This window comes from Cervus canadensis, chromosome 11 (assembly GCF_019320065.1).
Source record: "Cervus canadensis isolate Bull #8, Minnesota chromosome 11, ASM1932006v1, whole genome shotgun sequence".
Classification (NCBI taxonomy): Eukaryota; Metazoa; Chordata; class Mammalia; order Artiodactyla; family Cervidae; genus Cervus; species Cervus canadensis.
The window spans coordinates 47955574-47971987 of NC_057396.1; the positions used below are offsets into that span (position 1 = coordinate 47955574).

The 16414-nt window shown below is 51.2% G+C and overlaps 1 protein-coding gene and 1 non-coding gene across 6 annotated transcripts in view; one reads left to right on the plus strand and one right to left on the minus strand.

Moving 5' to 3' along the window:
* Positions 1–2386: 2386 nt before the first annotated feature.
* Positions 2387–2459, minus strand: TRNAG-UCC. Its single transcript has one exon. It is a non-coding gene; the product is annotated as a tRNA-Gly (tRNA).
* A 1561-nt stretch (positions 2460–4020) lies between these two features.
* The window catches only part of P2RY6 (pyrimidinergic receptor P2Y6), a 32587-nt gene continuing 20193 nt past the window's right edge, over positions 4021–16414 (plus strand). The window contains exon 1 of one of the 5 annotated variants that reach the window (XM_043482641.1): positions 4021–4149. The gene's annotated coding sequence lies outside the window, so the exon portion shown is untranslated. The other 4 variants (XM_043482646.1, XM_043482643.1, XM_043482644.1 and 1 more) reach the window with 4 other exon arrangements.

The following is a 16414-nucleotide window of genomic DNA, read 5'->3' on the forward strand; positions in this document are numbered from 1 at the left end:
CAAACTGTTTAATTTTTTCTAGTCTGATGTGTGTGAAATGGTATTTCATTGTGGTTTTAATGGAATTTTCCCTGGTTGATTGTGAGGTTGAGTGTATTTTCATATATGTGTTGACCATGCCTGCTTTCTCTTCTGTGAAATGCCTGCTCATGTTTTTTGTTCATTTTCCTACTCGGTTGTTTGGTTTCTTCTTATAGGTATATAGGAGATATTTATATGTGCTGAATAATAGTCCTTTGTTACATTTTGCAATACCTTCTCTCAGTCTGTGGTCTTTTTTTTTATTTTAGTATTTTGGATTAATAGAACTTCTAAATTTTTACTACACTTGAGTTTATTGATTTTTTTCCTTTAAGATTTTTTCTTTTTTGTTGTTGCATTTGTTTAAGAAAGCCTCCTTAATCCTGGCACATAGTAGGAATTCAATAAATGTTTGTTGAATACCAGCTGCAATGGAACTGAAAGGATAGGCTGTCTTGTCCAGGTGTTGCAGGTGTTGGGCTGACAGTGTTGTCCTGAAGATGAGGGCATGGGGGAGATTATTGTAGAGAAGAGGACACTTCAGTCATCAGAGGGGAGAAGTCCAGGGAGCAGTAAGTCTGAGGTGCAGGAGGATGGCTGGGCTGGAGGTGGGAAGTGTGAGTGCCCAGCACACAGGGGTAATTTGAGGAGAGCCACTGCCCTGCCCCAGGGAGAATGTGCTCAGTGAGCAGAGAAGATGAGGATCAGCTAGAGCCCTGGGAGGAGTCTGGGAAGCAGGAGGAGAAGGGTACTGTGGGAACCACACAGGGAGTTTCTGACAGTATCTAGAAGTGACTTCCTACGCACTCCTTCAGGGGCACGGAGGTCACTGGGTCCTTAGAAGGGCCATTAGAGGGAGGTTCTGCAAGCAGAGACTAGACAAATGGGCTGAGGACTGCAGAGGAGGCAATTTTTCTCAGACCACTGGCAGTGAAGAAAAGAGAAGGCAGTGGCTGGAGTGGGTGCCTCCAAGGCTTGAGAAGACACTGAAGCATGTTCACAGGCCAGCAGGGAGGGAGACCAGGATTCCCGAGGGTGTGAGGACCTGGCTGCAGAAGCAGAGAGCAGCTCTGGGCACTGTTGGGGCCTTCATCTCAGATAGAAGGAGAGCCACCTCTTGGGGAAGGGGATGCTAAGCAGAAAGGCCGGGGTGGGGGGCATAGGAACTTAAGTGAGTGCCCCCCACTGAGCCTGGCCTCAGTCCTAATGTCTGTCTAACACAGGTCAGAACTAGTAAACAATTGCATGCATGCTAAGTTGCTTCAGTCGTGTCTGACTCTTTGCGACCCCGTGGACTATAGCCCACCAGGCTCCTCTGTCCGTGGGATTCTCTAGGCAAGAATATTGGAGTGGGTTGCCATGCCCTCCTTCAGGGAATCTTCCCAACCCAGGGATTGAACCCATGTCTCTTACTGTCTTCTGCACTGGCAAGCGCCACCTGGGAAGACCAGTGAGCATTTGTTGAGTGAATTTCTTGGTGAGTCAGGTAGCAGACGAGGATGGGATGTCAGTGAGTTAGAGTTTGTGAAGAGGGAGGATTTGGAAGGACTACCATGAAGGGAGAGGAGAGCTTCCCTAAGTGAGGGTTTCTAGGGGCCCAAGTCCCTTGAGTCACAGGTAAACACTTTCTCCCCACAAAGGACTGGCAGCAACCACCACCACCACGACCCCGGCCCTCTGCTATGGCCGCACCTCAAGGCCCCTCGGGTCAGGGGGACTACAGTATGACCACAGTTCATGACACCAAATATCCCTGCTCTGGCTTTCGAACTCCATCCCCCACTTCCTTCCTGGGCCAGCTGCCATCATCTTTTCTCAGATGCTAAAACAGACTCCTACATGGAGACCTGCTGCCACCTTGCCCCTCCTACCCATTCCTTAATCTCCATCTAGCAGCTGGAGACACTGATTAAAATGATATTGGATATACAAATACTGAATCATTATGCTGTACAACCAACACTCATAAAATGTTATACATCAACTATACCCCAATAAAAAAAGGATATCTGATTATGTCACTCTACTGCTCTAAATGTTTTAATGACTCCCACGGTTCTTCAAAGGCCAAAGTCCTGATTTTGGGCTCTGGGCTGGCTGCTGCTCTTGCTTCTTCAGCCCCATCTCCCACCAAGCCTCCTGGCTCATGGGGCACTACCCACTCTGGCTGAGCTTCATGTCCGGGAATGCGCCAAACCCTCTCCTGTCTCACCCTCTTCAAATTTTCCCTGGCTGAAACGCTCTTCCCCCAACCATCACCTGACTGAGGCCAAGGCCAACTCCTCACTCTGGCCTCTGGGAAATCTTCCCAAAACTTACAATTTATTTATTGGCTGAGTGAGCCTAGGGGCATGTGAGATCTTAGTTCCCTGACCAGGGATTGAACCCATGCCCCCTGCAGTGGAAGTGCAGAATCCTAACCACTGGACCACCAGGGAATTCCCCTAAATCTTACAATTTAAACTAGATGCCTTCCCCCTCCCACTCCCATTATACTATCTCCTCTAAGCTTCACTTTTCCTTCTAAGTACTTACCACAGTATGTAATTACATATTAATTTATGTGACTATTTAACAACTAGGGCCCCCACTAGATTATAAACTCCATGAGGCCAGCACTATCTGGAGTCTCCTACTGATTTAGATCCACAGTCCCAGCACAGAACCTGTCACATAGGAACTCAATAACTGGTGACTAAAAGCTGCAATGGTAGCCAAGAGGAGGGGCTGGCTAGTCTGAGAGCTACAAGTCAGGGGAGGTTTCCAAGATGAGAGAATTCGAGGCCACTGTGCATAAGAGAGCTGAGGAGGGCTCCCCTGGAGGCTCAGTGGTGGAGAGTCCACCTGCCAACGCAGGAGACTCGAGTTTGATCCCTTATCTGGGATCATCCCATATGCCAAGAAGCAACTAAGCCAGTGCACCACAATGACTGATCCCGTGCTTTAGAATCTGGGAACTGCAACTACGCAGCCCACTTGTCACAACTACCGAAGCCTGCCTGCCCTAGAGCCTGTGCTCCACAACAAGAGAAGCCACTGCAATGAGAAGACACCCAACACCAAAACTAGAGAAAAGCCCCCACAGCGACACAGACCCAGCACGGCCAAAAATAAATAAATTAGATAAATAAAAAATTTTAAATGTTAAAAAAAGAGAGAGAGCTTAGGAGATAAAAGAGTGGGAGGAGGAGTGACAGGAGGAATACTGACACTGATGAGCACCAATGATGTGCCAGGCACTTTCATTATACTAGCCCAGTATCACTCCCACCCCCATCTTTAGTAGGATGTCTCACTAGCTGGGTGACCTGGAGTAAAATAATCTCCCTGAACCTCAGTTTCTTAATCTGTCAAATGGATTTGTAATGGCAAGCTCCTGAGATTATTATGAGGATCTGGGAACAGCGTATGGTACGGAATGTGCCACCAATCCACTTGGGATACTTGGGCTTTGGAGTTGGACTGAGTTCAAATCTCAGATCTGCCACTTACTAGCTGTGTGACTTTGGGCAAGTCACTTCACTTCTCTGTGCTTGAGTTTCACCATCTGTAAAATAAGGATAATACTTCTGGAATCGCTGTGAAGATTAAACGAGGTAATGTATTAAAACACTTAGTAGGATGCCTGGCACATAGTAGATGCTCAAGAAATAGCATTTATGTTTATCCCTCCTTCCCTTTCACTATCCCAGGACTCTAGAATGTCAGAGCTGGAAAGTCGGAATAACCACTTAAGCCCCTGGCCCCAACACAAAGGGAGAAACCGAGGCCAAGGGAAGGTAGAAGAGGTGAGGGAATCTGGTATGGAGTCCAGGGGTCCTGGGTCCCAGTTCAGAGCAGCAGACCCTGACACCTGTGGCCTCTTCCAAATCTATACCGCCCTCGGAGTCCCCAGCAGCGGGCAGCCCTGCCCAGCCCCGCTGGACTGACTCCAGCGCCGGCGCAGGGCTGCACGGCAACACCCCTTCCCCGCCCCCTTGCTCTTGCGGCGCGAGGAGCCGGGAGGTCCCCGTGGTCTGAGCTGCTGCCGCTGCCCAAGCTACGCTTGGATTCAGGAGGTTGCCTCCTAGCCGATAGCCGAAGAGAGCGCCGTCCCCGGTCCCGCGGCACTGGTGCTGCTCGGTCCAGGTGAGGACTGTGCGGGGCAGGGGACCGAGGGGCAGGCGGTGCCCGGGCGCATGGGTACAGGGCAGGTCTGCCCACGCGTTGGCGCCCCAGGTAGGGTTCCCGGAAGTGAGTGTGGGTGTGGGATGGAGAGTGTGTGTGTTGGGGGGGGGCGGCGGGGGTTATTGTGAGCAGTGTTTAAGAAATTAATGTGGGCAACGTGTGTGTACTGGGTGTATGCAGTTAGCGATGGTGCATGCTTGCTGTGTGTGTGACCAGTGAATTGTGGCTTCCCTGGTGTCTCAGACGGTAAAGAATCTGCCTGCAATGCAGGAGATCCGGGTTTGATCCCTGGGTGGGGAAGATCCTCTGGAAAAGGGAACAGCAACCCACTCCAGTATTCTTGCCTGGAGAATTCCCTGGACAGAGGAGCCTGGTGGGCTACAGTCCATGGGGTCGAAAAGAGTCCCACCAGACTGAAGCGACTAACTCTTTCACTTTCTGCATGCAAAAAGTTTGTGTGGTACTTACCTATGGCTGTGAGTGACTGTGCCAGGGTAACCTGGGGGTTCCACGTGTGTGCCCAGGGTGTGTGCCCACTGTGTGGTGGGAACCATCACGTGATGGTGCATGCATGCTTGTTGTGCCTGTCGTGAAATGTGTGCTCACTATGTGTGGCACATCCATGGCTCTGTGAAGCATGCTGAGCCAAATTATGGAAGATGAGAAGCATTCATGCAGCTCTTACTACTGACAGATCATTTCCCATGACCCTAGGGTGGTTCTGGCTTTTTTACCCAGCACCCCGAAGGGCTTGGGAGAGTGAAAGCTCACCCTGGATCTGGTTGGAGGAAGTGCAGCTATTCCCATGCTCACTCTCCCACAGGTGTGCATGGGTGAGCAAACACATGCACACACACACACACACACAGGAGAAGCTTCTTTGAAGTCTCATTGTTTAATCTTCAAAACTCATGTGGATTTTGCAACCCTCTATGTAATGTTTTTGTAGAGTGCACAAAAATATCGTTTGGTAAGTTCCTATCCAGTGAGTTGACACAGGGCTTGGTGATAAGCTGGGTTTATCCTGCTGGGAGCCCTCTGGCACCTGCAAAGTAGGAGGAATCCCCTACCTGTCCTCCAAACTGAGATGGCAGGGCTTAGACCTCCTGGGGGAGTGCGGCAGTGTGACTGGTACATGGTGTGTGTGCATGTGTGCGGCAGAGTTGTGTGTTGGGAAGCTGGAGCTGTGTGTGGCCACGTGTACTGTGTGAAGGAAGGGGTCACAGTGGAGTTGGGGTGTGTCTTGCATGGGGAAACTGTGTTGGAGTCTGTCTTGGTCATCTCTAGTGCAGGGGCAGGGAAACTGGGCTTCTCAGGAGGAACTCTTGACCATCAATAATGTTCTCATCTTTTCTGCACTGGCTGGGCAGAAAAAGGCTACAGGAGTCCAGGGGACCATGGGGAAGGGAGTTCCTATAGCACGTCACCACCTGGGACTGTCAAGGCAGTTGCGTTGTCAAGGCCTGGTTTAAATCCTACCTCTGGCACTCTCTACATGTAGGACTTAGGGCAAAACTTTTCTGTGCCTCAGTTTCTTCCTTTGTAAAATGGAGACTTTAATTGTGTTTGCCTTGTAGGGTTATTGTGAGGACTGAATGAGTTCCTGGATGTAAAGTGCTTGGCACATAAAAACCCTTAACAGGTTATAAAACTATAATGATAGTGATGGAGCCCCCCCCCCCCATAGTAGTTCTGTTCCTGCCCTAAGAAGTCTCCGATTCCACAGAGCCAATGATTGGCCTGGAGCTGGGCAGGTGGGAGTCTAAGGGTCTCCCATTTAAGAATGCCTGAGGGATCCATTCCTGTCTCCAGCCTCTATCACTATTGAACTCTCAGTGACTCTCTGGCTCCTGGGAAGATTCAGTCTGAAAGGGGAAGGTGTTGAGTCTCTGGCAAGGCCTGGGATGAAGCGTGGGAGAGAGGCTGAGAGGAGATGTGCCAGGGCAGAGTGGGGCTGGGACGGAGGCCTCTCTCCCAACGAACACCAGAGGAAACAGGAGAATGCTGGCCTGTGCTCTCGAGTGTGTGTGTGTGTGCGCACTCATGTGTGTGTGTGTGTGTCTGTGTTTGGGGACTGTCAACGGCAGGGGCAGGAGTGCGCTCTGCCTGGAATGAAGAAAGTTAAGAAGAGCAGGATCAAGGATGTGTGGTCCTCAGGCCAGAGCAGGCCCTGGGAGCTAGAGGGAGGCTGCAGTGTCAGAGTTCGAGCAGGTGGGTCTGAGCTCCAGACTGAGTGGACTAGGAGACCCCTCAGGCCAGGCTTCGTTCTGGTGGAGAAATGTTTGCCTTGGCCGGGCAAGAGCCCTTGTTCCTGGGGATTTCATTAGGTCAGTTTAGAGAAGATGCCCGGAGGCCTCAGAGGAGGAGGGGACATAAAAGGCAGTGGCCAGAGCGGTGGAAACTTATTTAGGGAGGGCACCTAAATATATCCAGGGTGGTGGCGGGGTGCTGTGATGGGCTGGCAGTGAGGCTCAGGATAGGGGAGCAGCAGACCACTGTCCCCACTGTCCCCAGGCAGGGAGTGCCTCGGCCCCAGAGACCCTGGCTGCCACTCTGGGAGATCTGGAGAACAGAGCTCTGTGGGGCAGCGGAAGGCCTGGCCCAGACTCCACGGGCTGGGTGACCAGGGTCGGCTCTCTCTTCTTGGCTATCTGAGGGGTGGAATGGAGTAATGCTGGCATCATTTCTGTCTCTCATTTCCTTTGATCTGTAATTCCAGTTCTCATTATTTATGATTCTACAGCCCTAGCTCTAAGAGTCTGTAATCTCAACTCAAGCATTCTAAAAAAGCCTGTAATCCCAATTCCAACTTCTTTCCTCCAGCTATAACATTTCCTGATTCCAGCTCCAGTATTCAAGGATTCTGACCTTGGCTCTGGCAGTCTGACACTTTCAAGTTTATAAACTACCAGGAAAGATACACTAGAGGTCACTTCAGCAGAATTATTTGAGAAGCCCCCAGGAAAGGGCCTGCACAACCAAGCCACAGCCATTGGAACTGCTCCTCTGGGCTGAGGGAAGGTCCTTGGACCATGACCACATGCTGCCTAGGAGGAATGACAGTGAACCCACGGGTTCCTTCTCATCAGGGCAAGGGAGGTGCTTGGAGTAGACCATGGTTCAAGAGAGGGTGTCCCAGGAGAGGAAACTGTTCAGATCCCGAGTTGTCATCGTTCCCCACAGGATGAGGGATTTGTGGGATCACTGGGCTCTTGGAGGAGACACAAAGAAGGGAAAGAACAAGAAATGGGGCTGAGGAGAACCCAAAGGCAAACATTATCATGTCTGAGAGACTCTCCAAGCACCTTAGATCGTAGAAAAGATTCCTGTGGTGCTAGTAAGAACAGCACCTTTAAAGCGCAGCCGAATCTGAACTCAGCGTGGGCTGCAAGTGGAGAGCTGATGGCCAGCCCCCGCTTCAGCTGTGTGACTTTGGACCAAAAAGTCACTTTCCTCTGGCAATCTGGTTTGCAGGACTAAAACTCCCTGATCTCTCTCTCTGACCACTGGGGGACACCAGCACTATCGTGGAAACCCAGTCCTTGGACCAGTCTATAAATATTAGTTGAATGAGGGAGCGTGTGTGCTAAATCGCTTCAGTCGTGTCCGACTCTTTGCGACCCTATGGACTGTAGCCCGCCAAGCTCCTCTGTCCATGGATACTGGAGTGGGTTGCCATGCCCTCCTCCAGGAGATCTTACCCACCCAGGGATCAAATCCACCTCTCTCACGTCTCCTGCATTGGCAGGCAGGTTCTTTACCAGTAGCACCACCTGGGAAGCCCGAATGAGTGAGGAGAGAATAAAGAAACGAATGAGCAGATGAAGAGAAGTGAAAATACAGCAGAAGGCACCATGATTGTGCTCCCTCTTCGCTTCTCTCCACTCAGCCATAGCCCCCATGTGAGAAATTGGTCTCAGAACTTAAAGAACTGAGGGGCAGGGTGGAGGGGTGGGGTGGGGGCAGTTTCCTTTGGCAGAGCCCTGTATTGGTGGAGAGTTTAAGAGATGGGGGGAATTCCCTGGGTGTCACCCCTTGTCCTGTAGCATTTCCACTGCCAGCCCCGCCCAGAGCCCTGGGCAGCAGGCCTGCTGATTCACAAAGTTTGCCCTGATTATTTCCCTATGGTCACTCCCCGGCCCCCGAGCTGACAACTGAAGGAAGGAGCTCAGGCAGTGGCTCTGGAGGCTGGGGTCGTAAACCAGGAACCCCCAAGAGATTGGTGGAAGAGTGAAGCCAGGAGGGTCCTGAGCCTCTAGGCTGAGTGAGGCGGGGGGAAGGTGGGAGTGGCCCTGGTATGAGCAGGCGTTGGCATGAATGAAGAGCAGGGGACAGGTGGCACACACTCACCAGGCACCTGCTGTGTGAGGCACTGTCCAGTCCTTGCCTATGTGCTCTCTGCCCTCCAGTCACCCTAACAGGAAGGAGGGGTTTGGGTGCATCCTTGACTTCTTCCTCATTTCTCATTATTCCCCATTCCCCCATTTGATTATCAAGCCCCAGTGAAGATGCCTCCCTTGTATCTATCTCTCCAGTGGTCACCTTGTCTCCAGCCCTGTGACTCTGGCTGAGCTCTGGAATCCTCGCAGCCTCCCTACCTCCCACCTTTTACTTTGGCTGCCAGCAAGCTCAGTCACCATCTCAGTCTAGGTTTCTGCTGCTGTCCTGCTCTGCCTCTAATAGGATCATGCGGCATGTGTGGCTTTTGTCTGAGCTGCTTCTAGCCCTTTATGCACAGAGATGCAAGTTCTAAAGCCATCGACCAGTAAAATCTGGTATTTGCTAGATTCTCATGAGAACATCCACTGATTCTTGGATTTTTCACTTTTTTTTCAATTGCCTTTCCCACCATACTGACTCCCACCCAGACATGGAAACATTGGTGCACAATGGAGCAGTGTCCAAATCCTGGCTTTGCTACTACTACCTTTACGAACCTTGGGCAAGTTACCTATCCACCCAGTGTGCCTCACGTTCCCGTCTCTGTTATGGTAATAATCATGGTACCTACTTTGTGTGGGTTTGTGAGGATTAAGTGAGACAGTATAAGCACTCTGGTGAGTTCTGGGGTTGCCAGTATAGATTACCTGAATGGGCCTTAGCCATCCTGGGAGAACTGACAGGATGAGGGGCTGGCTCTGTATGGAATGTTCTATATCAGTGCTTTTCAAGTGTCAATGTCTGCCTCCATCCCTTGAGGATCTGATTCATTAGGTTGAGGTGAGGCCTCCAGGCACATTCCTGACCTGCTATCGAAGGACACCAGTGCTTTTGCTCGAAGTCCACACTTCATTCCACTCTGTGAGGACTTGGCTCTGGATAGGATCCTTGTAAACTGTAAAGTGATTGACTGTTGTACCTGGACGGGGGCTCCTGCTGGTGACTGAAGGCAGGAGGGTGGCTCTGCAGGGGCCAGTGCCCACAGGCAGCAGAGGGTCTGAGGACCCCAGGAAAAGGGCTTTGGCCTTTGGCATACACCCCCTCACATGAGAAGCCTACATCCAGGGCTGAGCAGGCTAAGTTAATCCTCTAAGTATTCCTTTTCCTCTTATGCAAGTGCTTTTGTTCCCAGGGAAATTGAGAACCTGCTGTGACCAGGAACCCCACAAATCTTCTGTGGCATCCCAGGCTGCCTGAGATTGTGGCAAGGATTCCCGAGCCTGGGAAAACAAGGCCTGAGCACTGGGGGTTTGTGGCTCAGACAGTAAAGAATCTGCCTGCAATTTAGGAGACCCAGGTTCGATCCCTGGGTCAGGAAGATGCCCTGGTGAAGGGAATGGCAACCCACTCCAGTATTCTTGCCTGGAGAAGTCCATGGACAGAGGAGCCTGTTGGGCTACAGTCCATGGGGTCATAGAGTCACACAAGACTGAGTGACTAGTACTTTCACTTTTTCACTTTCACTTTCAGGAGTGGGCACATGTGTGTACCACATGTAGAGACACAAGCACAGGCAAACATACATGTGAACATACAGACTTTAGGGCCACAGACACACACGTGTGCCATATACACACAGGTGCAGTTCCAAACTCATGCACCCTGTGAATACATGGGCATCTTCCAGGTCAGACCCACACCTTGCTGACCTCCCACTCCATGCAGACATGTGTGTACCTGCCATTCATGTAGGAATGTCCTCTCCCACCCTAGGGGCCTGAGATGCATAGTTACTTCAGCTCACACCTTCTCCTCCTAGAATAAGGACAGTTTTCCCAGGGTTCCCAACCTCTCCCTTTCCATGTTTCCCCCCTCACCTTCTCACTACAAGGATAGAGGAAGGGCTTTTCCTGTCAGCTGCCAGCCCCCTGGTTGGGAGCAGGGAACCAGTTCTGTGGAATTTTCACTTATTTCCCATTAAGGGTCAAGACCCTGCTCTGGGGGTTGCCTCAAGGCTCCATAAGCATGAGGAGGCTGGCTTTCAGATACACAGGCATGCTGAGCCTATAGCAACCTCTGCCATGTGAGTAGCACCTGAAAGTCTGCAGACTGCCTTCTGGCCAGTGTCTTGCTCGCTCTTCATGACAGTCCCGAGACTAATTGCCTTCATTTCCTCCATTTGGCAGATGAGGGAACTGAGGCAGGTAGCAGGTCAGGTCGTGATAAGAGCTCTAGGTCAGGTCATGACATGAGGGAGGGGAATGGGTGGAGATCCACAGGGCTGGATGGGACTCATGTGAAGTCACATCTGAGCAAGACGAGGTAGAGTTGACCAAAATTCTAGTCTCTTGAGATTGGGCTAGGAAAAGTGGTTTCAGCCTCCAGGGGCTTAGAGGAGAATTTGGTTATCAGAGCTGGGAGATGGAGCGGGCTGGTGCTGCTAGGTGGGCCTAGTGGAGGAGCTGGCTGAGGACACAGGTAGCCTCTCATAGGTCAGTGCCCTGCTGAGGCTCAGCCTTTAGTCCACCCTTGTGGACCCATCAGAGGAGAGGGGAACAAAGACACCTTTGCATTGCTGTGTGCTCCAGGCAAATCTCTGCCCCTCTCTGGACCCACAATCGGTCTCTACAATGAAACATCAGGGTTGGTCGGTGGATACTCTCCTGCAATCCTGGGGAAAGCATCTGCAGAGCTGCGAGTGGAAGGCAGGCTCTGGGCGCTCTATGTTGCAGCCTTGGGGGTCCTGAGCTGTGGCCTGTGCCCGGGGATCCCCGGCCCGGGCCCCTGGCCTCTGCTGTGATCCACCAAGGCAGGGACTGGCACAGAGTTGGGGCTCAGGGCCTCGGTTCTGCTCCAGGTTAGGTGGGAGTTGGTCTTGTGAGAAGAAGACCCAGAAAGTTCCATCCATCCCTGTGGATCTCTGTCCCTTACCCTCCTTTATGTTTGTCTATAGTTCTTATCGCCACCTGACCTGCTACGTATTTACTCATAAACTAAGATAAATTTGTCCCCCCTACTAGAATGTAGATGCCATGAGGGCAAAGAGTTTGTTTTGTGCTCTTAAGTGCATTGAACATTACCTGCACAGAGAAGGTGCCCAATAAATACTTGTGAAAAAGAAAGAGGAGGAGGACTAATCTTCAGATGGGGAGGAGCTGGCCCAGACCCACCACCGGCCTGAGGCAGAGTCCCCCTGACTGCCCTCTTATCAAACCCAAGCTCAAGGTTGGATTGAAGCTAGGAAAGGGGGTTGGCCTGAGCTCGGACTCCCCCCCAAATCCCCCTTACTCTTAGGAGCCATCCTCAGTCCCCTGAGGGAGGCCATGGCATCTGGACCTGTGGGGTGAGGACCAGACCATAGAGCCATTGGTCTCAGGGTCTCCACATCCTTTAATGGACCTTCCAGGCACTGCTGAGAAAACCAGGTTAGTTATTCCCTAGGGTGGCAGTGAGCGGGGCCAGGACTCTCTGCAGACTTGAGAAAGGCCAGGAGAGGGCTGAGGGGTGGGGTGGAGATGAGGAGAAAAACAGTCATCTGCTGAGTGCCAAGCCCCAGGGCCAAGCCCCTGGTCTTTAAATGCCACCTCACTCAGTCCTCCCGGCAGCCGTTGGGGTTGACTTGATGGTACCATTCCAGGGATGATCACACTCAGAGCGTGAAGTGACTGGGCAGTGCCTGGGTCAGCTTTGGCTTTAGAGCCTTGAGCTGGAATGTTCTTGGGATTTGGGTCCCCGCCCTGCTGCTTGCCAGCTCTGGGCCGAGGCAAGTTACTTCCCCTCCTCGATTTCTCGGTTTCCTCATTGGCTGTCTCCGGGGATGACTGTGAGCTGTACATGTGACAGTTGGGGGCACAGGAACTGACGAGAAGGAGGGACTGCTCCAGGAGTCAGAATTTTCCCAACTCTCGACGGACCTGCGTGGCGCTCACTGCCTCCTGGGTGAGTGTTCTGGGTCAGTGCCCTGAGGGTGCTGAGTGCCACCCCGCGCCCAGAGCTTGGCACAGGGACCACCTGCAGCCACTTTGGCTCATTACAGGTCATGAGCCCACTCTCTCATGGAGAGAGAGTGCGCGCGGACTTGGGGGTTCTCCTCCCTTCTTTGGCCTGATTGTGGCTAAAGCTACAGTCTGTGCAGAGCAGAGGGTGGAGGAGACGGCGACGATGTGGGCCTGGGCTGCGAGGAGGAACGAGCAGTGCAGGCAGGACTGGGGGTCACACAGGCCTGGTGTGAGTCACTTTCCCTCTCTGGGCCTCAGTGTGTAGAATGGGGGTAACAGTGACCTCCCCCTGATCTTTGGAAACGGAGGCTGTGCCCGCAGGAGGCTGTGGTGGGAAGAGGCTGGGACGGATTAGGACCAGATGGGCATCCACGGAAGAGGCACTTGCCTCCGTGTGACTGGTGAGGAAAGTGAGTCTGGCGTCCTGGTGCGATTTGTTAAAGAGGAGCACAGCAGGGTGAACAAGCCTATCTGGGGGAGCTGGGTTAAAACTTTTCTGGCATTTCTGTTGTCATCCAACTCCGATGATACCGTGAAGGGAAAGCTGAGCAGCACCGCCCATGGGATGGGCCCTGGCCTCTGGAAGGTACCAGGGACGCACATCTCTTGGCAGCTTTAGAACGGGTCCAAAGCCAATCCAGGGACAGTCTCTCTACCCCTCTGTATCAGATGAGGTGATAAATGAGAAGGCTGCTTGCGGACTCTAAAGTGCTAGGCCTCTGATGGTGCATCTGTGTGTGTGTGTGTGTGTGTGTGTGTGTGTGTGTGCAAGCCCTTAGGTGTGTTTGCATGAGTGAGAATGTGCAGCTCGTGAGTGTGTGTGCACATGTGTGCCTGTGCATGGTCCCCTGACCTGGCTGGGGGGTAACTCCGTGCTGCCCGAGGCTTCCCATTTGGCTGGCACTCTTCCCCCCTAAACTTTTCCCAGTCTTTTTTCCCATGTTTCCTCACTGCTTCTTAGTTTACCAGAAGGGAGCCGCCTGTGGTCCGGAAACAGCAGTTGTCTCTGAATTCACTGACTCTTCTCCTCTCCAGCCCGTCCTCACCCCATCCTGCCCCTGGAGGCCCAGATGCCCAGTCTGGAGGGCTGGCAGCTCACCTGGCTCCTCTGCACAGCCCACCTGCCACCTGTTTTCCCTCCAAGGCTCTATGCCAGCCACTCTCACATCACTGTCCCTTTGGCTCTTCATAAAACCCCCAGCACTCTCTACCCAGGTACTCTTACTAATTTCACTTTACAGGCAAGGAAATGAAGTCTCAGTGAGGGGAAATGGCTTTCCCTACATTATGCAACCCAACTAGTGGCAACAGGGTTTCAACTCCTACATAACTCCAAAATCTTTATTCTTGACTCTTGCCACCTACCTAGCAGGGGTGTACTGACTGGTTGACTGAATGAATAAATGAATGAAAGAACAAATGAATAAATCACTCAGTCAATATTGAGCTGAAAGAGAAGATTACGTGATAATAACAATGGCTGTCATTTATTGAACACCTACTACGTGTTAAGTGCTTCACATGAAAGCAAATGCATCCAAGATTATTGTTACCCCATTCTGAAGTGGAGGAGGCTGAGGTTCAGAGAAATTAAAGTGTCTTGTCCCATATTGGACCTGAGATTCTAACTTGTCCTCCCTAGAGGAAGTTAGTGGAGCCTGGTGACAGGTACCATTGCAACAGAGGCCGGTCAAGACTCTCAGGAAGCTGTGTCTATCAGGCCCTCCCCAGTGACACCCACCCTCACCCCTCTTATCCTGGAACCGTTTCCCCATTTGTATCTGAAGTAGGTTTCTCTTTCAGTCTGAAGTGGGGATCTGCTGGCCCAGCTCTGACTGTTCCTCTCTGACTGTTGGCACATCTGGTAAGGGCCAGTGCCCTGAGCTGGGCATGTGGAGGTATCTTCCTGTTACCCCTGCCCCAGGGCCAGCCCTGTCATTAACAGCTCCCATGAGAGGGCAGGCCTGGGCAAGATGCACGTGTGGGTCTATGGAGATGGCCTAGGCTGGCTCAGTGGCATATGTGCCAAGCCCTGTGCTGCATGCCAGGGACCCAGAGGTGAGGAGATCCAGCCCTTTGATTAGAGAACTCATGGGCTGGGTACTGAAGCCTGGATGAGTTAAATCTGTAGTGGGGGCAGAGCCTGGAATCCTGACTCCCTGTGCAGCACTGATTTTTATGGCCTGGAACAGAGTAGAGGTTGTTCTGTGGCCCCAGGAGACCTGTGTTGACCTGTGTTGTCTGAGAGGCAGATCTCAGCTCAAAGAGATGACAATAGCTCTATCAAGTCAGGAGGATGAGAATCAGCCATTCATTCATTCAGAAGTTCCTGAAGGACCTTCTGTTGGGAGGCAGGGTAGGGGTGGGGGACACTTTGCACAGAGAAAAGAAATCAGATGTTGAAATCAGAGTTGGGTTTGCATCTGGGTACCAGCATTTGCTGGCCTTGTGATTTCAGACAAGTCATTTAACTTCTTGGAATCTCAATTTCCCCATTTGTAAAATGGGGTACTAAAACCTACCTGGCCAGCTCATGGAGTGGACAAAAGAAAATACTGCACATAACATTACTTGTAGGTTCTTAGGGAGGTTTGGGGCTTCTCAGGTGGTGCTAATGGTAAAGAACCTGCCTGCCAATGCAGGAGACATAAGAGACACAGGTTCGATCCCTGGGTTGGGAAGATCTCTGGAAGAGGGCATGGCAACCCACTCCAGTATTCATGCCTGGAGAATCCCATGGACAGAGGAGCCTGCAAGGCTATGGTCTATAGGGTTGCAAAGAGTCAGATACGACTGAAGTGACTTAACACACACGTAGGAAGGTTTAATTCACTTCCTTCCTTGCCCTGGAGAGCTCTTTATGAGGGAGGAGATATTCCTGTAAATAGCAGCTAAACCATCAGCAGTCTGATGGTTGAGGCAAGAGACAAGACTTTTAAGGTGTTAGAATGAACACTCCAGATTGACCAACATTGACATTATGGTGCGCAGTCTCATTTCTCGTGGCACGGAGGGAAAACAGAAGCACAGAGGCTGAGGTCTGAGGCAGCCTAAAATACCTCTGCTGTAGAAAGTTGCTCAAGTGAAACAGACAATAGATTAAAAACGGGACAGTCACTAGCCTAGGTCTCCTGACCAACCTGGAAAGTGCCACTGTCAAACTCTCAGACTTAGTGAGTCACTGAGGACCTACTTGTGCCAGGCCCATACCATGAAAGGTTAATACTGTCATCCACATCTAGTCAGCGGGGAAACTGAGACTCGGAGTTTTATATCACTTGCTCAAGGTCATATAGCTAATATTAATAGAAGCTGAGGCAGGATGCAAAACCAGGACAGTCTGGCCCTGAAAGTCATGCTTCTCCTACTCTGTGGGGTACTTGTTCCACCAAAGATGTCAGGCCTTAGATCAGAAATACATATACTGAAAAGGTAAAATATAAACAATCACAAAAAAGGAGTAATTAGGAAAATGTAAGTCAAAATCACAGTATGAGACTGCTTTATGCCTGCTTGGATGGCAATAAGGAAAAAGACAAGACAATAGCAAGTGTTGATGAGGACATGGAGAAATTGAAACTCTCATACGTGGCTGATAGAAATGTAAAATGGTGCAGCCACTTTGCAAAATTTTATCAGTTCATCAAAAAGTTAGACATAGAGTTACCATATGACCCAACAGTTCTGTTCTTAGGTATGTACCCAAGAAAACTGAAAGCAAACATCCACACGAGTACCACCATTTGTTTCTCCATTCTTCCATCCATGGACATTTAGGTTGTTTCTGCCTTTAAGCTGTTGTAAATAATACTGTTAGGAACATTGGTGTATAAATATCTGTTTGAAAG